Here is a 23,030-nt window from a genome sequence, read left to right on the forward strand (position 1 = left end):
AGTAATTCATATGAGGAGGGACCCCAAAAAACCCTAAATTATCTTCTGGAGGGTGGGCCTCTTGTAGTACATGCTTCCCTAGCTAGGTAAGTGGTCTAGGAACACATCTTTATCAGTGTACCAGCTGGCATTGTTGTGAGAGGCTGCATTTGGCTTCAGTGATTTTTGAAGACTCTTTCAACACATTTGCCCATTTCACGATGGGTGATTTAGGAGTGCACCTGCCCCCATGGCGCTGAGAGTGCAGCGGGTTTTGGCCAAAACCAGCATGGCTTCCATACCCTACCCTCTCTATTCACCCGATCTTGCCCCTAGCGACTCTCTTTTGTTTCCCCAAATGAAAAAAAGTCCTCAGAGGGAAATGTTTTGCCAATGTGGAAGAGGTGAAACAAAAGTTGTCAGAAGCACTAAAAGGCATCAATATGGACGGATTCACAAACGGTTTTGAGCAGTGGGAACAATGTCTCCATAGGTGTATTGCATCACATGCAGAGTACTTTGAAGGTGACTGAAGTTTAAACATGTAAGAATAACAATTTTTATAAATAAATTCTGTTTTGGGGGTCCCCCCGACCTTGTATTAGTATAAGGTGTGAGGTGTATATCCACCTACTTTTTTCCCCCTGCTGGCTAGTAAGAGTGTGTTTTGAGGAGGGAGGGTGGAGGGACCAGAATGCAGTGCAGTGAGCACAGCAGTACTATACAAGGAAGTTTTTCTAACAGTGGGCGTAGAAGAACCTGGAGGTGTCATGCACAGTCAAGAGCTGCCAAGATCATCCCGTTGCTGAAAGGTCCACCCAGGTAAGCCTGCACTAGGGCTAGGGAAGCAGAAAGGGTGAGAAGATGGGGAGGTCCTAGAGATAGAATCCACAGACTACAGTTATTGGTTCAATGGGAAAAAGCAAAAGAAAATGCCTTTTCCTGTCTCAGGGGTGCTAGCATTAGGTAGAGAGCACTCACTGTTATGAGTCCATGCTTCACAGAGAAAGTTGCAAGGATCCAGGGTCATAGTTTCAAAATCTCACTGGGACACTAAGGGGAGATGGTCAACTCGTGATACTAATCCAACCTGTGATACTAATAGCAGTAGTAATAATTATAGCCATGACATATTTCTAGAGCACTCACTATTGCACTGAGCTAAATCCTTCAGGCTTAGGAGTTATATCAGCTAATGCTCAGAACCCTATGTGGATGAAAAAGAGGTTCTATGGAAAGTAAGCTCACAAGATGATCTGATCATAAATTCCTAACTGGGCAGATCTTGGTGGATAGGCAAGCCCCAAGCATATACCGTATTTTTCAGACTATATGACACACCGGACCATAAGATGCACATAGGTTTTAGGGGAGGAAAATAGGAAAGAAAAATTTGAAGCAAAAAAAATGTGGTCCTGCTCCTGCCTCCTGTGACCCCGCTCCATTGCCGTGCCCCCCCACCCCCCAGCAAGCCAGGAAAGCTACATTTGGACTATAAGACGCACCCCATTTCCTTCCAAATTGGGGGGGTGCGTCTTATAGTCCGAAAAATACGGCATATATCTTCTTAGGCAAAAGGCCTATCTTTGCCTTAAGCAAATCCTGTCCATTGTTTCTGTGCATCCAGCTTAACATACCTTTGAAAGGACCCCCTTCAGACCTGCTCCTTCTAAAGCAATGACCACCCTCAAGAAAGCACATAATCCTGTTCATTATCCTATAATCCAGCGATTTTCAACCAGTGTGCGGCAAGACTTTTTTTTAAAAAGATTTTTTTTTTTTTATTTTTAGACAGAGGGACAGGGAGGAAGAAAGAGGGGGAGTGAAACATCAAGGTGTGGTTGTCTCTAGCTCACCCCCTACTGGGAACATGGCCTGCAACCCAGGCATGTGCCCTGACTGGGAATGGAACAGGCGGCTTTGGTTCGCAAGCCTGCGTCAGTCCACTGAGCTACACCAGCCAAGGCAAGACTTTTTAAAAGATGCTATACCTGACTATTTAGTCAGGGCCACTGATGTCTTTTTTCCCCTAGATTGTCATATTTTAAAAAAATGACACCAGCCAACACAATAGCCATCCAGTGTAAATAAATCAAAATTATACCTACTTTTTTTTTTTTGTCAGATCGGCAAATAATACATTTTTTTGGTGTGCTGCAGAATTTTAGTCATTAGTTTACATGTGCCATGATGAAAAAGGTTGAAACTCACTGCTGTGTAATCAGATAGTCTCCTTGCTTTCTCCCACCATCATGTAATTTTCCTTAATTTATTAACCTCCTTTGTTTTAAATACATAAAAGTAGTTGCAAACTGTCATTTCTTAGAAACATTTTTTTTCCAGGCTGATAAGATCTTGCTTCCAGGATATTGTTTGGCTCAAATAAATTTGGTTTGGACATGCTTACATCGACACCTATAACTCACGACTTAGAAATAGCAGTAGGAGGCAGAGGTGGGTCTTACTCCACAACAAGACAGATAGACTCCTCCAACCAGAGGCGCTTTTGCCCCATCCTCTGGTCCCTCCAGGCCTCACCACTACCTGGTCACTTCCCGCCCCCAACCAAAGCAGGCCATCATTACAATCCCAGGTCAGGGAGAGGGGATCCGGACCATCTGTGCACACTGCAGCCTCAGGTCAGGAAACTGAGGACTGTGGGAGAGAAACAAGCGGCCAATACATGTCAGCAGCTGCTTACAGCGGGCCAGACAGCGTGACGCACAGCCATGGCCCCACGGTGACCCAGGAAAGGGTGGGCAGCAGGGCTGGGGACCGCAACAAAAGGACAACAGAGGCGGCCTGATGAGGAGTCCCGCCCTCCGCGGAACTGCGTGCCAGCTCTCCAGCCCGAAAGCACAGCCCTCAAGCACTGGGGGCGTGGCCGGTATGGGCAGTACCAAGAGCATGGATTCGCAGGGGGAAACCTGGCCCTGGTAGCTCGCGGGAGGCCCTGTTGGTTGGGGCGGGGTCGCCGATCGCCACGCCCCCACCCCGCGTTCGGCGCGGGCTGTGGTAGCGCCTCAGTGGCGCAGGCCTGCGTCCTGCTCAGTTTGGGGAGTTCTGCGGCGCTGCTCCAGGTGAGTGAGGGTTATCTGGCACAGCTTCTTGAAAAGGTCCGGGATCCAAGTGTCGGGGTGCGGGAGTTCTGGGACCCGACGCCTTATGGTCGCCGCGATTGCCCGGGCCCTGGGCGCTGGAGTGAGCTTGTAGCCCGGGTGGCTGAGTGTCACACCCGACGCTCGCACCTCGGTTCTTCGCTTGCTGGCCCTCACTCTCGAGCCGACCTCTTGCGACGGCTTGAGGGTCATCTACTCCACAGCCAAGGACGCCCAACGGGCCCCTCGATTCTCGGCGTCAGAGGGCTCTGGCTCCAGGGCCCGCGCCGCTCTTCCTCGGGCCGAGCCACTTTTTCTCTCCAAATCTCAGTTTCCCCGTCGGTCCTGTGGGCCTCGAGGCGACCAGTTTTGGGGGTCGCTGACGTAGGAGGCGCTCTAGGAGTGCGAATGGGACCCGAATCCTGTCCAGCAGCGCCAGGTCGGCTCAGTCCCGGGCTCAGGGAGCCAGGCAGCCCAACCTGTTGTGAGAATCGCTCTGCGTGTGGGCGAGGCCCCGGTATCCCTGGGGGTAGTGCCTCTCGCAGGCAGGTGCCTTGGCGGCCGCTGTGACATTATCTTTGCCTTGCTCTGCTGGGCAGCCGTGACACCCTTACTTAGTTCGTGGGAGCCATTGAAGAGGTCGAGGTCGCCTGCGTGGTGGGAAGTTGATGTCGACTTTTTGCTTTTTATTTCTTAAGGCTAGTCACCACTAGTGAAAGCTGGTGACCAATACTGAGGAGATTGGGGTTATTTTAGTGAACGTGACTGCCTCCTCTGTAGGACCCCCCAGACGCAGCTTTTCCTTTGAGCTTGGCCAAGCTAGAGAGCAGTGCTAGTGCCAAGGGAGACGGGGCTGGAGTGGCCGGCCCTTAGTCTGAATCTTAGGACCTTGGCAGGACGCTTAACTTCTTGCGTCTCTGTGTTCTCCTCAGTTGCACAGACAGTGATACAGCCCACCCTGTTGCCCCACAGGATTGAGGTTCTGTGGATCGAAGGAGAGGGTCTTGGAGAGAGGGTGACATTCAGAACTGTTAAGTTCCTTTGAGCCGAGCAGTTAACTAACCCTTTGGGATCCATTGTCCGCATTGTGCAATGTTGTGATTCCTGTTGTTTGGGGAGAAGCCATTGATTCATTAACCACTCACAGGTTCTGCCTACACAAATCCCCTTTGAGTGGTGTGGGGTTGGCTTGATCAAGGGAAGGGTCCGAAAGCCTCAGTAAAGCAGGAAACTTAGAAGGGTTCACTGTCTTTTCTTTGTGTCTCTCTAACGAGTTATTTTCCTTTTGAGAGTTCCTGAGCTTTTCATGATTTTCATACTCCTCACGTAGGAAGCTCATTCATTGGGCAGACAGCTTAATCATTGTCTCAAGTGTCCAAGAAATGGGTATGCATTTCAAGGAATGGAATATTAGCCTCCAGTTGTGTTGTGGTGTTAGAAGCATTTGATCTTACCCAGGAGAGCGGTCTTAACTCTAAAATTCTTCATGTCTAGCACTTAAAAAAAAGGACAAGTAGGCTTGAGAAAAAACAGCCCAGGAATGTATTGTACTTCAGCACCTGGATAGCTGCATGGACTGCAGCCAGCAGGAGCCAGGCAAGTGAATGTCCCTGGACGGTATGAGTTTGTTATCAGCCACAGGAGATGTCAGTTGCCTGAGGAACCTGAAATTTTAGGACCTGCCAATGACTGGGTCCATCCTCTTTGAAAATCAGCGTCTGAGTAAATCCTTGTGTACTTAGGAGATGGACTATTTGAAATCAGAACTTCTTAGCAAATCCAGAACACTTACTCGTTAAACCCATGGAACATTTTAAGTTAATAAGAATCTAGCTCTTAAGCAACATTTCCCCCCCCCCCCCCCCCCCGCCCCGATGGAAGCTTCTGTATAGTTGTAAGACCTTTAATGGCTCCAGAGAGCCCAGCCGTCCCTGCAGTATCTCCGCTTCCTCGTGGTTTAGGAAGGAGCAGCGCACTGGGTTGGGGGTCTGGGAACCTGAGTTCCAGCACTCGCAGTAGCTCGGTGATTCTTTTGGCAAACCACCCCAGGCCCGCGGGCCTCAGTGTAGTGCCTTGGGATTCAATTTATATGTTAGATTGGCTTGAAAATTAAAATCAGAAAAAAAAAATGGAGAAATGACTTTTTATAAAAGTGTAAATTTTTTTTCTGTTTACAAAAATATGGAGTGCTCATTATTTTAAAAACTATTACTGAAATACGCACTGTAGGTAGTGGACGTTTCTCAGAGCTTTTCACCGGGACAAAAAAATCTCTGCCCGTGCTGTAGTATGTATTCTCCAGATATTTTCTTCACACGTAAAAACATTTGTTATCTACAGCTCTAAAACTTTAAACAACAGAAAATGTTTATTATTTTAATTTTAAACACAAAGTGTAGGTGAAACTAGCCACACTGTTGTGAGGCTTGCTTTTTATTACTTACTTAACATGTTATCTTTCTATATCACTATGTAGAGATCCACCTCATTCTTTTTTTAAAACCTCATTCTTTTTTTCTCTTTTAAGACTTTATTTATTTATTTTTAGAGAGAAGGGAAGGGACGGATAAGGACAGGGAGAGAAACATCAGTGTGTGGTTGCCTCTCACATGCCCAGGACTGGGGACCTGGCCCGCAACCCAAGCATGTGCCCTGACTGGGAATTGAACCGGTGACCCTTTGGTTCACAGGCCACTGACCCACACCCGCCAGAGCAAAACCTCATTCTTTTAAAAATGACAGAATATCTCAGTAACCGGTATTACTGAAAAACATGTACAGGGTTGTAGCTTTTTGCTCTTGTTAATTCTGCACAGGCAGTCTTGTTCTTTATCTCATGCAGTTGGGCAAGTATTTTTGCATAATGAATTCTTAGAAGTGGAGGAGCCGGAACAGTGTTCGTCAGCTTTTAAGTGTCTTTATTTAACACATATTGACTGCGCACCAGGCAGTACTTTAGGTGTCAGGCTATAGCAGTGACCAGACAGACAGACGCCCTGGATCTGACCGTCTAAATGGGGGAAGCCGAGTAACACGCGTGGTTTGTGAAATGGTGACACGTAATTTGTGATTTAACTTTTTATTATATATGAGATTCTTTTAAGAATTAAAATTATAAGAAAATGAAATGGAGAAATGACTTTTGATAAAAATATATTTTTTTCTGCTTACAAAAAATTTTAAGTGCTCATTATAGAAAAAAAAAAGACCGTTCGGAAACGGTGCAACATGGACAGTGAATGCCCTCCATAGCCTTACCCTGAGACATTTTCTTCTGTGGAGAAAAATAACACAGAAGAGAGAGGAGAGTGTGTTTGTAGAAATGGTGTGACGTTAAATGTCAGTATACATGGCCACACTCCCCTCCGAAAATAATACCTTGTCATCATTTTTTCACTTACAATCCTAAGGCCAGTTGCGAAGACCGATAATGCCAGAGATGCTTTTATTCCAGAAACTTACGCCAGACCCTGCACTGAGTTTGTACCATGTGTGCATGTCTGTGTGTATACAGACACAGACACGTTTTTATTTTAAGTGCTTCTGATGACTCCCCAAAGCTGGCGTTTTCTTGCCCACTTCATAGCTGGGGAGGGAGCTCAGCGATGAAATCTCTTGGTCAAGGCTGTGGGGGGAAGCTGAGGCCTTACCCAGGGCCATCCTCTTCCAGAGTCCTCACTCTCTTTGTGCTGGGTCTCACTTTCTGACTGCAGAGGATTGCTTTTCTGTTTATTTGCTTTGAATCTCTTAATACACACAAGTGCTTAAGGGTGTGATTGTTCCTCCTCACTTGCCATACCACAAAGCACAAATAAGCATGTCTTTCTTCTCTTTCACTGTATGTTTCATTGTAGTGGAAGAAACCGAAGTGAAATAAATATCTGACAGAGAGATAGATGGTGCCAGTTCTTTATTACCATTTTTATTTATTATGCAGGCTACAGAACAAAACCTGTTTTCCTGTACGGTTCTGTTGGCTGGCATTTGATAGAAACTTAGACTCACTGGGTGGGTAGGGAGAAGCTCCTGGGTCAAAGGCAGTTTAGCAGCTTATGCAGGCAGTGGCCCATGCCAGGCCTTACATTCTTTATCCGTGAAGTGGGGGAAGGAAGACCTGATCCATTTTCTTCCTGGAATAGCCTAAGAGGGGTTTCTGCATGTTTCTGCAGTAATGCTCACTTGGAAGTGTTTCCATTCCTGTGAAATGACATTGAAATAATACATATTTGGCCCTTGCTTGTATGGCTCAGTTGGTCGGAGCATCGTCCCCTAACCAAAAGGCTGTGGGTTCAATTCCTGGTCAAGACACATAACTAGGTTGTGGGTTCAATCTCTGGTCCCAGCGTGTAAGGGAGGCAACCAGTCGATGTTCCTCTCTTGCATTGATGTTCTTTTTCCCTCCCTCTCTCTCTAAAAGCAATAATAAAAAAAAAATGTCCCCAGGAGAGAATAAACATTTTTTTAATAAAATGAAAATAAAAAACATATTTGGCCTGCAGGGTCTGTAAGCTTCTATGTTTAGGGCCTGGTTCAGGTGCTTGAGCACACTGCCAGGGAGGGGAACAAACATCAAATTAAACTATTATGGCAAAGGATGTTGAGTTCATTCTCCAGATAATGCTACGAGGCGGTTATCGTGGTGCTGAGCACTCACACAAGCTGCCTTTTTGTGCGTGGAAGGGAGTCTTGTTGGGCTCCACAGAAGAGGTGACATTTGCCTTGGGTCTTGGAGGGTAGGCAGGGAGCCCACCAAGGCACACCCCCTCTGGGGGCTGTAGGCTGTAGGTTGCATGAGGCTTGGAGTGAATAGGAATTATCTGAAGGTGTCTGTGAACCATGCCAAGTGATGGGAAGGCTTTTAAATAGGTCAGGGATATGATTAGCGCAGAAGTGTTTTCTTGTATTGGGCTTTTTCTGACTTTCTTCTTGCCCAGTGTCTTTCTCTCTGGGTGGATCCATCATTTGGGAACCTTACTCTGCCTGAATCTGTATCACACCGTTTTAGAGCACCTCATTCCAAAAGTTTGTTTCCTTCCCCAAACCCCTCCCCAGGTGAGAGAGATGTTTACATTAGTTGTATACCTGTTGTGTGTGTGTGTGTGTGTGAGTGAAGGTGGCAGAAGAGTCCCATGGGCAAACCATGGCTCTTTGAAGGCTGGTCGCTCCTGTTGGTGGGGTCCATCGGAGCCAAGTTCATCAGCCTCCATTAGGCCTGATGCAGGTTGCTGGGCAACTTAGTTCACTCTTGGGTATGTTTTGAACAAAGCACCTGGGGGGCCTGGTCCTCCTTGCTTGTGGAGATAACTGCTGGTGTGGGAGGCATATTTATTTTACTTTTAAAGAGGTGACTATGTTGGGGGGAAATATAAGAATTATCCTTTAAATTGGAGTGCTGGAGGGTGAGGCATCGTGATATCCTTTGCACAGTGTCTTTACAGCTGAGAGAGCGTACAGATGCTTCCAGAAATTAATCAGTTTCCAACCTAAACTAGGATACAGTGATGGGTGAAACCGTGGTGCCATCCGCTGTGGACTGTTTCTCAGGTAATTGGATTCTTTAGGAGGCATCCTGTGTTAGGAAAATAGAATGGAAATAGTTGGCTTTTGTCTACCTATGATGAGGGAGGAATGTTGTGGTGATGAGGGAGGAAGTTGGACTCTGCGGGGTGTGCCCTGTGATGTGGCACTTACATAGTTTACTTCCAGGTGAAATTTATGAATTAGGTTTAGTCATTTTTTAATCTCCCTTATCTTTGTCTTCCGTGTGTTTTCCTGTGGTCCTGCCCTGCCCACCCGGGTTGCCGGGCCCAGCCTTCCACACCCCCTCTCCCTTCGGTGCTTATGTAAGAGCACCGTGATCCGGCAGCACTTTGGCCCTCTCAGGCACGCATCAGCATTGCGTTGGGTAGGCTGGGTCTGTACAAAGGTTTGAGGGTTGGGCAGGAACACATGACCTTGTGCTCACCTTCTCTGAACCAGGTGTGTTGACTCCGTATCTGTTGGTCACTTGGGTTCAGTTTTCAACACCGCAAACAGGGATGGTGGCTCTTGAATACGCAGGAGAATGTATTAGCCAATTGTGTCCAGGACTTTCAGGGGTGGAGTTTGGGTTGGGACACATTCCAGGCATTGGTTAGTGATTTGTGGTCTTGTGAGGAAGAGCGTTTGCTGGTTTCAGCTAAGGGTTCAGAACCTTTGTGAGTGTTTAAGAAACTGCAGTGTTATATGGACATGTTGGATGCAGCGCCTTATGTAACATACTTTGCAAACTCTTAAAGGTCATTTACTATGTCAACAGATATGAAAAAGGCCATGGCCTACCTGGGAACACCATCAGCGAGATCTTTATCCCAGTTAGTGACCTCACCGTCGTCTTTGTCTCTTAACACTCTAAGGACAAATGACATCTGTCCCTTTTTCCTGCATTCCTTCTGGATTTCCACCACCATGCTGTCCTGTCAGTTTTTAGTCTTTGAATGTCTTTCCACTGCCCTGGTGTTACTGTAGCTCTTTGTCATTTCCTGTTTGCTCTAGCGCCCTAATTGGCTCCCTGAGTCCGTAATTTCTGCCCCCTCTCTGCCCCACCTCCTCTCAAGACCTGCCCGTGGTACCACGGCTAGATTGATCCCACAGCTCTGTTTTTATTGCCCTCCTTTGCTCAAGAATTTACTGTCGTTCTCACTGTCATTTTTTAAATTTTGCTGTACTTCTTAAACAGAAGAAACCTCATCCTTTAAAAGATTTTATTTATTTACTTATTTTTAGAGAAAGAGAGGGAAACATCAGTGTGCGAGAGAAATTGGTTGCCTTTTGCATGACCTGGCCCACAACCCAGACGTGTGCCCTGACAGGGAATCAAACCAGCGACCTTTTGGTTCACAGGCTAACGCTCAATCCACTCAGCCACACCAGCCAGGGCTCCCTCTCATATTGTTTTGTATTTTTCTTCCCTTCCATCTATTTCCATAATGGAAGCGTCTTAGAATAAGAGGCATCTAAATCTCCCACTCCCTACTGGCCATGTGCTTGGAGTAGAATGTGAGTTCAGTGAGTACAGGGAACTTCCGCATCATTCCCGTGAGTGTAAGCCAGAACCAGGTGCAAAGGGAGGCGTTCTATAAATACCAGCTGGGAGAATGGAGGAATAAATGAATGGATGAGTGAGTACGGCTTCTCTCACCCGAGTGTACTGCTAAGCTTTCTTCTTTGTAGTGACTGTCAACATTGGGTCTGATCTGCGTTTTTCAAGATTATTCTAAGGTGCCATATGAACCTTTTAAAAATATATTTTACTTATTTTTTTTAGAGAGAGGGGAAGGGAGAGAGAAAGAGAGGAAGAGAAACATCAATGTGTGGTTGTCCCTCGTGTGCCCCCTACTGGGGACCTGGCCTGCAACCCAGGCATGTGCCCTGACTGGGAATGGAACAGACGGCCCTTTGCTTCACAGACCAGTGCTCAGTCCACTGAGCCACATCAGCCAGGGCCTTGTGAACTTTTTATAGGATTTTAATTTTCCATCTAGGTGTGAATTTTTAAACATTTCAAGCTCTTCCCGTGATGGACAGTTTATTTAATAATTAATTCAACAGTTATTCAGGAGAGAAAGAACTTGGATCCTCTCCCCCCATTGTAGTCAAAGTCTTTCTAGATATTTCTAGGTCAGTTACCTGGATACCAAAAACATGAATAAATATGTGTATTTTAAAGATTCTAACGAAATGCATAAAAGGAATCTAGTGTAACCTGTGAGTGTGTGCTGGGTGTTTTATATCTCGTGATGGTCATAACTGTGAGGATGGTCGGTGAGGGGCTGAAGCTGAGTGATAAGTGTTGGGATGAGTAAAGGGCCCCCTGGTTTGTAGGTGGCATATTTGGGGTTTGAACCAAGTTCTGTCTGTCCACAAGGCCCATGTTCTTTCTTGCCTCAGCTGGGTTTTAAGTTTATTGAGTTTGAAGGCCCACACTCTTCCCAGCAAAACCAAAACCATGGAAAGAACTAGTAACTGAGAGGAGGACTCGGGGAGGCAGGTAATTGTGCCAAAACAACAGTCAAGGGAAGCTGTTGTGATTGAGCACAAAGCTCAGCCCAGAGCTTCCTAGAAGGCAAGGCAAAGAAGGATGGGATTGCACAGCAAACTGAAAAAAAAGGAAGCAGATCTGTTTCTCACAGGAAGCGCTTTTCCCTGGGTCTTTGCAGAAGGTTCATTGAATAAGGCGGTGGCTACAGCCTCTGTACTCAGCAGGTGCTTGGAGAGCACCTCGTGTGTTCACTTGGAGAGCACTAGGTCCTCTTTGAGATGCTGGGACTGCAGTTGTGTGTGGACAAGACCACACAGGATGATGTTGGCTTAGAGAGGGTGGAAGGAATGTTCCAAAGAACATAAGAGCATGATCCCCAGGTAGCCAGCCCTCTCCGGGACCAGCTTGGGAAAGGGCAGAGAACTTCAGGTTCTAGTATAATAGCAAGGGCAGGGCTTTCGGAGATGGAAGCAAGAGTCATGTATTTTGTCAGGCAGGGGTAAAGCGGAAGAATCTGGGAGAGTGAACAGGGAGAGACCCCTCGCCAGAGGGAGGAGGCAGGTGGTCCACAGAGGAGGTCCTGAGGTTTTTAAGCACATCTCATGAGTACTGGTCCGTCATTTTGCTGTGAAAATTGAAAAGCCTGGCTCGGCTTCTTGCCCCTTAATGGGTGGCTTTAAGCAGAGCCAAGCATTCTCCGAAGGAAGTACTAGTCCTGTTGAAATGCTCAGGGCTGTGGCCCGCATGCTGTACCAGCGCGTGTGGGGAGATGACTCTGGTTTGGGAGACTCCGTCGATCGGGTCATTGAGCCAATATGGATATTGATACCACATTGTGCCAGGCCTCTTGAACACTCGGGGACAGAAACACAGGAAAGCTCCAGCCAGTCACCAGCTTCTCCCGTGTCTCCAGGGGCTATTTAGTTTTGAGTAGTTCTGTCACCTGATGGTGCAGCCAGGAGGTCAACTGCAAATGAAGCCCAGACCGTTCAGGGAAGCAACTTCTATTTGTAGCCTTGCCTTGTTCTAAAAAGGTTTCGAAGGACATGCAAGTGGATGACAGAGTGGCTCTGGTGCCATATAGTCTGGGTTTGAAATCTGCTTCTACCTCGTGTCAGTTCCCTGATTTTGGACAAGGACTTTAACCTCTGCGATAATTCCAGCTCCTCTGGCTCAGAGGGCTGTTGTAAGGATAGGATGAAGTAGTAGAATGTAATAGTGTAAATGCTTAATTATGTTAATTATTGCCACAATTAATATTTGCTTAAAAAAAAAAGGTGAGACCCAGGGTTAAGGGTAGCGTGTGGCTGCTAGAGGCTCCTTTGTTTTGTTCAGTTTCTTGGCATCCAGAGCAAAAAGGGAAGGACCAGCCAGGAATGGGAAGTGACTGATGATGGGTGTGAGGTTTCTTTCTGGGGTCACGAAACTGTTCTGGGATTAGCAGTGGCGGTTGCACAACGGGTGAGTGTACTGAATACCACTGAACTGTACACTTTAAAGTGGTGACTTTTATGCTATGTGAATTATATCCCCATTTTTAAAAACCCAGTTTATAGGTTATGAGTCCTTGAGCAGCTAGACTCCGCTAGTCCTGGCACTGGCTCCCCATCACCTCGAGCAGGTGCCACACTTGCGTGGCCAGCGCACTCGCCACTCGCTGCGTGTTTCCAGGCTCCCCCACGTTCCTCATCCCTCTCGAAGTTAGCAGGGGCTCAGGCCCCAGAGAAGGAGTAATGTGTGTCACGTCTGGCCCCGGGCATTTAAGGAAGAACTGGGGCGGAGCCCTCCTGAAGTCTGCTCCCCTGCACACCAACCCTGGAAGTTACACGTTGAGGGGGAGAAGTCACAAGGAAAAAGCTGCTTGAACTACCTGGGCCCCTGACGGAGGCCAGGTGCGGAGCAGCCCCATTGCCTGCGCTGGACCTGGCATGAGTGTGCGTTAAGCCTCCTGGGTGTGTGTCACCCAGTGCTCAGAGGACACCTTTCCCCAGCCCTGTGACCGCATTGCCCCTCGCACAGGTGGGCTATTTGATGTGGTAGGCGTCTTTTCGAACAGGAAGCCACAGTAGGTGCAGCGAGTGGCACAGTGGCTCTCTTAACACAGCTGTGTCCCCGCAGCTCACTGCCGCCAGGTACACAGCTGGCCTGGCAGTGCCTGTCACAAGGAGCACTCCACTCTCAGTCTCAGGAGCATCTCGTGTGACCTCTCGTGTGAAAGCGGACCTGTCCCACGTGACAGCATGGTATAATGTCAGGCCAGCCTCAGAGGCTCTGTCTTCTTACTCCCTAAGAGAATGTGGTCAGGGCAATATGAAACCGTCCTCATCTGATGGTTTAGTGCCGCTGCAGAGTCTTGTAAACGAGGAGGAGTCACTGGGGAGGCTTCTACAGACCTGCAGGGCAGTCCTGTATCACCATGGCATCTGAGTACTGCTGGCTTGTTTATGTTGTTGTGAGTTTTTGATAACCCTGCCCAAATGGTTTGGGACAGGTCCAGCGACTCTTCACGCCAGAGCCAACAGGTGAGTTGGATTAAGTGCCATCGTTTCTCCATTTGGGTCAGTGGAAGTTTGCAGAGTATCTAACGAGGTAGAAAAATGGGGACAGAGGGGCACGGGGGTTTGGTGGGAGTTCAGAGGCCGAACCTCTGTGTTCTTAAAGGCCAGACCAGCTGTTGCTGTACCTTTTACCATTGTTTGAGACCTTGGGAGCAGTCTGCTGGGCCTGACCTTTGCCCGGCATTGTCTTCTTTTGTCTCCTCGCTCCTCCACCCCTTTAGTGAGAGGGACTTTATAAAGTGACATCACCTACACGTAAATTAAGGGGTTTTTCTGTTGAAAGTCAAGGTGAGCTGATCAAGAATGATTGACAGGCAATGCATTCAAATTCAACATGCTCCCATTGGCCAGGGGCAGTGGCTGAGAGGGGTACTGGTCTTTTCAGTTCCAGCTCTTCCAGGTTCTCTGAATGGCAGGATTGGACAGATTGGGGGAGTTCTAAACCTCAACCCAGACCCTTACTTCCCCTCGAAGAAGGTTGGGTTTCTCCAGAGCTTTTTGGATTTCACCAGATCATATTTCTTAAACTCCTGAAGGCAATCAGGAGCTCTTGGTAGTCACCCGGGCTGGGCTTCCGGGAGGCGGGCAGAGCGGCAGCACTCCGCCGCCCGTCTCTCTGCATTCACCTAGTCTGAGCAAGCCCAGTACACTGGGCCCAGAACAGACAGCAGTTGCCTTTTCTCCTGATGCAGATGTCACTCGCTGGGTGCACCTGCTGTCTTCCACACGGCCGGCCACAGCCCCTGTGAGGCAGATAGTATCATCCCCATTTTATAAATGAATGAACTGAGGCGCAGAGAGATTTCAACATTCGTGTGTGTGCACACGTGTGTAAATGTTGTGACTTAAGGAGACTCATGGGTAAATGGTTATTGAACTCGCTTCCCAGAACTCTGATTCTTACCTTCTGTGTCGCCCACTGCCCTGACAGTCTTCCCTCCAGCTGTCACGCCGAGTAGGGCTCGGGACTGTGGAGCAGGTAATGAGTGTCTGACTCTCAGCAGGTGGAGAGCTGAGTGGCGAATCTGTAGGTCCCCAGGCTGTGGTCCTCAGGTTGATTCTCGGTTGCAACCCTGGGGTAGCACCTCCCACTGCACACTTTCCCCACTACACCACAGGGGTTCTTTGTCCCTCTTCCCCCTTTCCGCTCCCCTGTTCACATTTTCTCTAGTCTTTGCAATTTCATCCCACTACAGGCAAGCTCTTCATCACTCTTACTTAGCTGGTATGAATCTCAGTCCACGAAGCCTTGTGGAGAGACATGATTTCCTACAAATGAACTTAATTTCTCATGTCATGCTCCAGGTTGGCTGGAGTCCACTGCAGTCGTTCTTGGAGCTTCCTAGGGGTCATGACAAGGTTATGCGGCCTCCTGCAGGGCCCGCATTTTGGGGGCCCTCAGTCCTCGGCCCATGGTGGCCTCTACAGTGGTGGCTGCTGTCTCTCACATGGTCATATCAGATCTTGGTGCTGTCTGCTGGTTTTTACGCCTCCCTTACAGAATGACAGTTTGTTGTTTGCTGCTGGGGTCTCCCCATACCCCAGCCAAGCAGCCACCTCCCTGACTCTGGGACCTTGTCATCTCCTAGGGGCACTGCCACCAAGAGGCATGTGAGACCCCTTCTCTCCCCCCACTTCTGGAGATATCTCTTCTTAGTCCTTGGTACAAATAATCATCATCAGGAAATGAACATTGAAAATACTGTATCGTCTAATCATAGAGTTTATTCAAATTTTGTTACTAATGTCTTCTAATGAAAGAAAGATCTTTTTTTATTCCTGGTCCAAGATTGCGTTTAACTGTAACCACTTTTTAGTTCCCTTTGATGTGGACTGGTTCCTCAGTCTTTCTTTCTTTCATGACCTTGACATTTTTCAAAAAGGCATGCCATTTCCTTGTAGAATGTCCCTCAGTGTGGATTTGTTTGACGTCCCTTCGTGATAAATTCAGGTCATTTATTTTTGGCGGGATATCAGAAATGGGACTGTGTACTTAGAACACCGTATCTGGTGGCAGGTGGCGTTGCTTTTCCCTGATATGGGAGCTGTTAGATCACTCGATTATGTGGTGTCAGGCAGGTCCATTATGAATTTTTTTTTCCCTATGTCATCAAAAGTTTCTCATCAAACTTTTACTTACAAGTTTTAGCATTCATGATTCTTGTTGGAAGCAGTTATTACTATGGTGGTTGTTGATGGGTGATTTTCTGTCTTTCATTGCTTCTACATTTATTAGTTGACATTCCACTATAAGGAAGAACTTTCTCTTTTCGCCCATGTATTTATTCACTTACATATTTCTACCAGTATTAACTCATAAGTTATTCTTTTATCCTATGGGTTATAATCTGTCGCTGCTGGTCTTTATTTGTATGTTCGAGTTGTCCCAAATTTGGCTGGTGGGACCTCTCCCATAGCCCCGTAGACTTCTGTGTCCTTTGGACATGTCGCCATCATTATTCGAGCCCTTCCCTGCTCTGGCGCACGAAGGTGGCTCCCCTCAGGTTCATTCGCTGCTGCTCCTGCCCCAGATCTGGAGTCAGTCATTTCTCTGCAGAGCCCTGGATCCTTTTGATGGAGAATGGTTTGGAAACTAAGATCTGGGTGCTGGATGGCTCCCTGTTCCCGGGATGCCATTATTTCTAGGCCCCCTTGGCAGATGAAACTAGGAAATATACACATTTTTAGATCTATCTTTACATATTAAAAACCATTTGGAGCTGTGGACACGGATACCTCCGATTTCAGTGTGGGGGATACCTCACCCCACAGCCTTCATGTCTTGTTCTCTCTTTCCATATGTGTAACTCCCCTTTTCAGCAGCGTGAAGTCCAGCTCCCATGTATTTATTTTTTATTTAAGAAAGTTTTATTTATTATTGGATGGAGAGATAGAAAAGGACAGAGAGAGAGAGAGACATCGATTTGTTGTTCCACTCATCCATGCATTCATTGTTTGACTCCTATATGCGCACTGACCGGGAATTGAACTTGTGGCCTTGGAACATCAGGACAGCGCTCCAACCAACGGACCCACCCGCCCAGAGCTGTATTTATTTTTAATTTTTGAAGTAACACATGAACGTTGGATGTCTCACTATAAAAGAACAGACAAAGCAAAGTCCCATTGAGATACCAGCACCCCAGTCATATTCTAGAGATTCTCTGGAGGAGGTCACTATTGTACGTATCTTCCTGGTCGTTTTCTGGAGAAATATATAATTTATTTTTTAAAGATTTTATTTATTTTATTTTTAGACAGAGAGGAAGGGAGGGAGAAAGAGAGGAAGAGAAACATCAATGTGTTGTTGCCTCTCGCACGCCCCCTGCAGGGGACCTGGCCCACAACCCAGGCATGTGCCCTGACTGGGAATTGAACCTCCAACCCTCTGGTTCGCAGGCTGGTGCTCAATCCACTGAGCCACACCAGCCAGGGCTAAATACATAATTTTTATTTTATTTCACTAATGGTTTCATAATGAGTATATAACTTTCTTTTTTATTTAATATGTTTTGGCAGTCTAAAGTACCATTAATTTCATCTAATTATTTTTAACTACCACATAACATTCTATAATTTGGAATTGAAAACAAACATAAGCATCCAATTTGGGGCCAAAACAAACAGTGGTACAGTGAACACGTCCCTGGGCCCAGTGAGAGGCGCATTCCAAGAGGAGAACCTGAGGACCTGGGTGGGTTCGGTTTTATGTTTTTCCCCATAAGAAGACAGCTTCGAGTATATTTTTCTGATTAGGTAAGTAACACATGCCCATTGTTCTTTTTTTAAAAAAATCTATAAATAATACATTAAAATTAAATTGGAATAAATAAAGTCTCAACCCTGAGGTAATATTTTTGTGATGATCCTTTCAGATATCATCTTATGCATGTGCGTACATACACAGTTTTACATATCTAGGGCCATAGTGCACGTGCTATTGTATTTCAGACGCTTCCTCATTTTGTAGTAACCTATGTGTAGTAAGCTCTACAAAACTCCAGTGTATGGCTTCATGAATTTTTGCAGGCTTAAACTCCCCCTAACTACCCTGTAAACACCAGGTCAAGACATTGCACATTGTCCAGCATGCCAGAAGCTTCCTTTCTGTCTCCTACTCATGACCCTTCCCCCAAAGGGAACCGCCATTCTGCTGTCCATCAGCACAGATTACTTTGGTCTGTTCTCGAAGTTAGATCATCAGTGGTTGGTAGTCCTCTGTGTTTGGCTCCTCCCACTCAACATGGCATCTGCGGAGATTCATCCGTGTTATTGTGTGTAGCAGTAGTTCATTCTTTTTCATATCATAGCTTCAGGTACTTACTTTTTTGTTTGTTTCTTACTCAGAATTTTTAATAGTAACAGGTACATTTATTATAGCACGTATTCTCTGCTAGGCACTGTTCTAAACCTTTTCCCAATTCATCTTACTTAATTGTCACAATAACCCAATGAAGCGGGTGCTGTTATTATTGTAATAACGTGTCCGTGACTCTTTATCAGGTTGAAGTAGTTCTCTGTCATTCCTGGTTCACCTGGTGTTTGCATCCTGAATGATGTTGATTTTTGTCAGATGCTATTTCTCCGTCCATTAAGACGGTCATCTGAGCTAGTGTAAGCCTGTGGGCACAGTAAACCGCGCTGTGTCTCAGAACGGGGCCAGCCTGCGCCCTGGAGTAACGCCCGTCTGACCATGACGTGGTGGCCTTTTGCATACACTGCTGGACTTCACAGGCTAATTTTTCAGGTATTTGCATCTGTGTTTATAAGGCATGTTGGTCTATAGTTTTTTGGGTTTTTGTACTGTCTTTGGTTTTTGTATGAGGGTAACACAGGCCTCATAAAATGAGCTGGGAGGTGTGCTTTCCGACAGATGCTGTATAGAGTTGGTATAATTTCTTCCTTAAATGTCTGATAGAATTTACTGGTGCTGTCTGCTCCCGGTGTTCATTTACGGTGAAGGTTTTAACGTAATTTGAATTCTTTTAGAGAACTCCTCAGGTTATCTATTTTTCTTGGGTGAGCTCCGGTTGTGTGTATTAAGAAATGCAGACAACTGTAATTGAACAACAATAAAATAATTAAAAAAAAAATAAATTTGTCCATTCCAGCTAACTTATCAAATATTAGCATAATGTTCATCATTTCCCATATTACAGTATTCACGTCTGTGGATACTGTAATTATTCCCTTTTTGGCAATTTATGCCATTTTTTTTTTTTGTCCTTATCGGCTTGGCTAGAGGTTGATCCTATTTAAAGGCAACGTATGTATCAAGAGTTAGATAAATTCAAATCTAGTTGGGAATTTAAGGATTCTTTTTTAGAGTGAAAAGATTTTTGTCTAAAGATGCTCTTATTAATAATATTTAGGGAAGAAATCAAAGTGGACTTCAGAAACAGACACACATTTTAATTTAAGCTCCACCACTTACCACCTCACACAAACCACTTAACCTGATCTGAGCGTTGAGCTCCTCGTTCCGGAGACAGTAGTGACTTCAGTGTGAGGTGGCCGAGACGCTAATGTACATACATGCCCAAGAAGAGCCAGGCCCAGGGCTTGCTTATAGTGGGCTACCACTGCCGCTGTCGCTTACCAGAGTGAGCGACTCGAAAGAACACTGCTAAAATCGCTCTTTCGTGGACCGTTCCCCCGTTTTCTGGGGCAGGTTACTCACGTCTCTACCCCCAGAGCCCTTTGATGTTACTGCATTTCTCCCGTTTGGCTGCAGTCTCACACAGTGTTTCCTTGACCGGATTGTGAACTTTTGCACAGCAGGGCTCTTATGCTTTCCTCATCTTTTCTCCCATGTGCCCATATACAGTATATTTATGTGAGCAGAAATATTTCACCCAGACCAGTGTGGCTTAGTTGGTTGGGCATCATCCTGCAAAGCGAAGGGTTGCTGGTTCAATTCCCAATCAGGGCACATGCCTGGGTTGTGGGTTCAGTCCCCGGTCAGGGTGTATGTGAGAGGCACCTGATCATTTTCTCACACATCGACATCGATGTTCCTCTCCCTCTATTTCTCCCTCCCTTCCCCTCTCTCTAAAAAATAAATAAATATTTAAAAATATTTCAATAAATGAAGGATAGGGAAGTAACTAAGTAAATAATGGTATATCAAATCAGGGGACTATCGGACAGCCGAAGAAAATATCATTGTAAAGGATCCTCTAGCCACATGAAAAAATGTCTTATAAAACAGGATACATTTTACTTGCTATTTGTATGAATGCATAGACACATATATGTGTGCCTATAATATACTTGTGTATGGAGAAGTGAAGGAAAACACTGGAGAGAAACACCATGTGGCTGAGCAGCCTCTGGCCCGACTTCAACCCCCCTAATGTAAACATTTGAGCAGGGAGAGCGCAGGCTGGAGGGGGAGAGTACCCCCCCCCCCACCGCTTCTGGAGTCTGGGCAGGGAGAGCCGGAGGTCCTGGCACAAGTGGCAGTTGTGGTGCCTGAGTGGGGAGACCCAGGAGCACTGGCATTCCTGGTCCTCTCTGTCACTGTTTACAGGTACCACGTCCCCCCTCCTGGTGCCAGAAGGAGCAGTGAAAGTTCCATCAGGGAGCAGCACTGTGTCTGTGCAGACCAAGTTGAGGGTTTTTTTTTTTAATTTTTATTTATTTTTTAGAGAGAGAGAGACAGACAGAGAGTAACAGCGATTTGTTGGTCCACATCGGTTGTGTCTTGTGTGTGCCCTGACCAGGGATTAAACCGCAACCTTGGGTATCAGGACTGTGCTCTAACCAGCTGAGCCACCTGGTCAGGGACCGGAGTTGGGTTTTAAAGACATAATTAGGGGGCGGGGACAGTGGGTAGAGGGAATTACAGGAACTACCATAAAGGACACATGGACAAAACCAAGGGGGAGGGTGGAGAGGGGGGAGGGAGGTGGGTTCACCTGGGGTGGGGTGGAGGGATGGGGAGAAAAGGCATACAACTGTAATTGAATAACAATAAAAAAAAAAAAGACATAATTAGGACATGATGATGGTGTGTTTGGGGGAGCACACCAATAAGAAGGTCCTTGTTAAAGATGAGACACAGCTCTGTGTGAAGCACGGATTGTTTATGGGAACAGTTTTTAATCAAGTTACCGTATTTTTCAGACTATAAGACGCACCGCCCAAATTGGGGGGGAGATGAGGGTGCGTCTTATAGTCCAAATGTAGCTTACCCTGGCTTGCGGGGGGGGGGGGGGGGATTGGGGGAGGCAGTGCAGCAGGGGTTTTTTCCTATTTTCCTCCTCTAAAACCCAGGTACGTCTTATGGTCCAGTGCATTTTATAGTCTGAAAAATAACGGTAGTACTTCCCCCTCCCTGCCTTTTTCAGAGGTCTGCCCTAAACCTTCCTGTTTCTCCTCCTCTTTCCTGAGGCCTCTGGGTATGCTGTGGGATCGCATGTCACTGTGTGGGATCTCATGTCACTTGTGTGGGATGTCTGCCCTTGCTTTCCATAGCTCTTGTTTAATGGAAGTTAGAAGTGAGTGTGTGTGCGTGTGTGTTCATTTAAAAGGTTCAGTGAAAGAGATCCGGAAGTCAGTATTTAAGTATCAATTCTGGGTAGAGCCTTGGGGTTTTCCCCCAGCATTGTCACCAATCAGCCAGTTCAGCTAAATGAACATTGATTTGGTGGGTTTGTGTCCCAGGCCCCTGGGACGGCAGGTACTCTCTGTGTCATTCACTGAACCCAGACTGGCCAGCTGCGTCTGCTACGATGGGGGCCCTGCCTCTCTTTCAGCCCGTTGTCAGGAAGTTCTTCTTGCAGAGTGTGTCCAGCACTGCCCTACACGACCAGGCCCCGCTGCCGCATTTCCAGGCCTCTCCTCTCTCTGTTTTCTGACTGTTCAAAGAAGGGATTAGCTGCCTCTGAATCTCCCTTTCCTGAGGGTAGTAAACCTTTTCAGTACCTTTACTGTTTCATGTTTTGGGGGACTGCTCCATCCTGGGGACGCTTTCCGATTGTGTTCCCGTTAGTCTTTGATGCTGAGTCTGGCCCATCTGCACCTCTGTTAATGAGCCCTTACCCTGTCTGGTGTGGCTCAGTTGGTTGGGTGTCATCCTGCAAAACGAAAGGTTGTGGGTTCAATTCCTGGTCAAGGCACATGCCTGGGGTGTGGGTTCAGCCTCCGGTCAGGGTGCCTACAAAAGGCAACCGATGAATGTTTCCCTCCCTCTCTTTCCCCCTTATTCCTCTCTCTAAACATAAGCAAATAAAATCTTTAAAAAATAAAAATATATTAATGAGCCCTTAGTGCACATTTACTCTGGGAGGCATTGGCCCATCCCATTCTCATTTCTGTGGAAGGGAGCGTGCTCCGCTGTCAGTGCCGCGGGCTTGCTGCGTGGACCTCGATGTGAACTGTAGCTCGCCCTGCCGCTGTGTATGTGTTTGGGGGAGGGGGTGGCAAGGGGGTCTGATTGCCCTCTAGGGGTTCTTGTCAGAGTGTTACCCCTTATTCCTGCTGATGCCCTAGAGGCAGAAGTAGCCTTCAGAACTGGTCTGCCCAGCACCTGAGTAAACTAAGGCAAGTCCTCAGCTTTGTGTTTCTCTTCCTTATTTGTATTCAAAATTAATTGAGGCAAAGGAGTGAGGATTGACCTGTACTGACTTGTGTTAGAAAAACCCAGTTCTCCCTCCTGGGTCTCTCCTTTATTCTCACACTTCTACCACACTCACAGTCCTTCATTCTCTGTGACACCAGCTGGGAATTCTACAATCCAACTCAGTTCTGACATGATCTACCTGGAGATAGCATCAGATCCCACAGGTTAAGGGCTCAGTCCCACAAAACTGCCTCCACATCAAATGCCAGTCGCAAGTCCAGGATGGCACACCTGTGCTTCTGACCGATAGGCTACAAGTGGGAGTCCAGCTACCTCCTCTTCTGGTTCAATTAATTTGCTAGAGCAGCTAACAGAACTCAGGAGACAGCTACTTACATTGACCGGCTTGTTGGAGGATGTGATAAGGGATGCTGGTGAACAGCCAGATGAAGAGGTATGTAGGGCGAGGTCTGGGAGGGTCTTGAGTGCAGGAGCTTCTGTCCCTGTGGAGTTGGGGGGTGGCACCTTCTAGTATGTGGATATGTTCCCCAACCTGATAGGTCTCCGAACCCTGTGGTCTTGGGACTTCATGGAGGCTTCAGTCTGTAGGCATCATCAGTTGTTAGCTCCGTTTTCAGCCCCTCTCCCCTCTCTGTAGAAGGGGGTGGGGCTGAAAATCCCAAGCTTCTAATCATGGCTTGGTCTTTCTGGTGACCAGTCCCCATCCAGGAGCCCACCCAGATTCGCCTCATTAGAACAAAAGCTGCTCCTGTCACTCAGGAAATTCTGAGGGAACTCTGTGTCAGGAA

General features: G+C 46.9%; 1 protein-coding gene across 3 annotated transcripts in view; it reads left to right on the forward strand.

Moving 5' to 3' along the window:
* Window positions 1-23,030, forward strand: part of POR (cytochrome p450 oxidoreductase) — a 72,113-nt gene that overhangs the window by 7,714 nt on the left and 41,369 nt on the right. The window contains exon 1 of one of the 3 annotated variants that reach the window (XM_024571695.3): window positions 2,911-3,059. The exons of the other annotated variants lie outside the window; for them this stretch is intronic. The gene's annotated coding sequence lies outside the window, so the exon portion shown is untranslated. Of the gene's footprint in view, window positions 1-2,910; window positions 3,060-23,030 lie in introns of those variants that run through there. 3 annotated transcript variants of the gene reach the window in all.

The sequence above is a fragment of the Desmodus rotundus genome, chromosome 1, assembly GCF_022682495.2.
Source record: "Desmodus rotundus isolate HL8 chromosome 1, HLdesRot8A.1, whole genome shotgun sequence".
Lineage (NCBI taxonomy): Eukaryota > Metazoa > Chordata > Mammalia > Chiroptera > Phyllostomidae > Desmodus > Desmodus rotundus.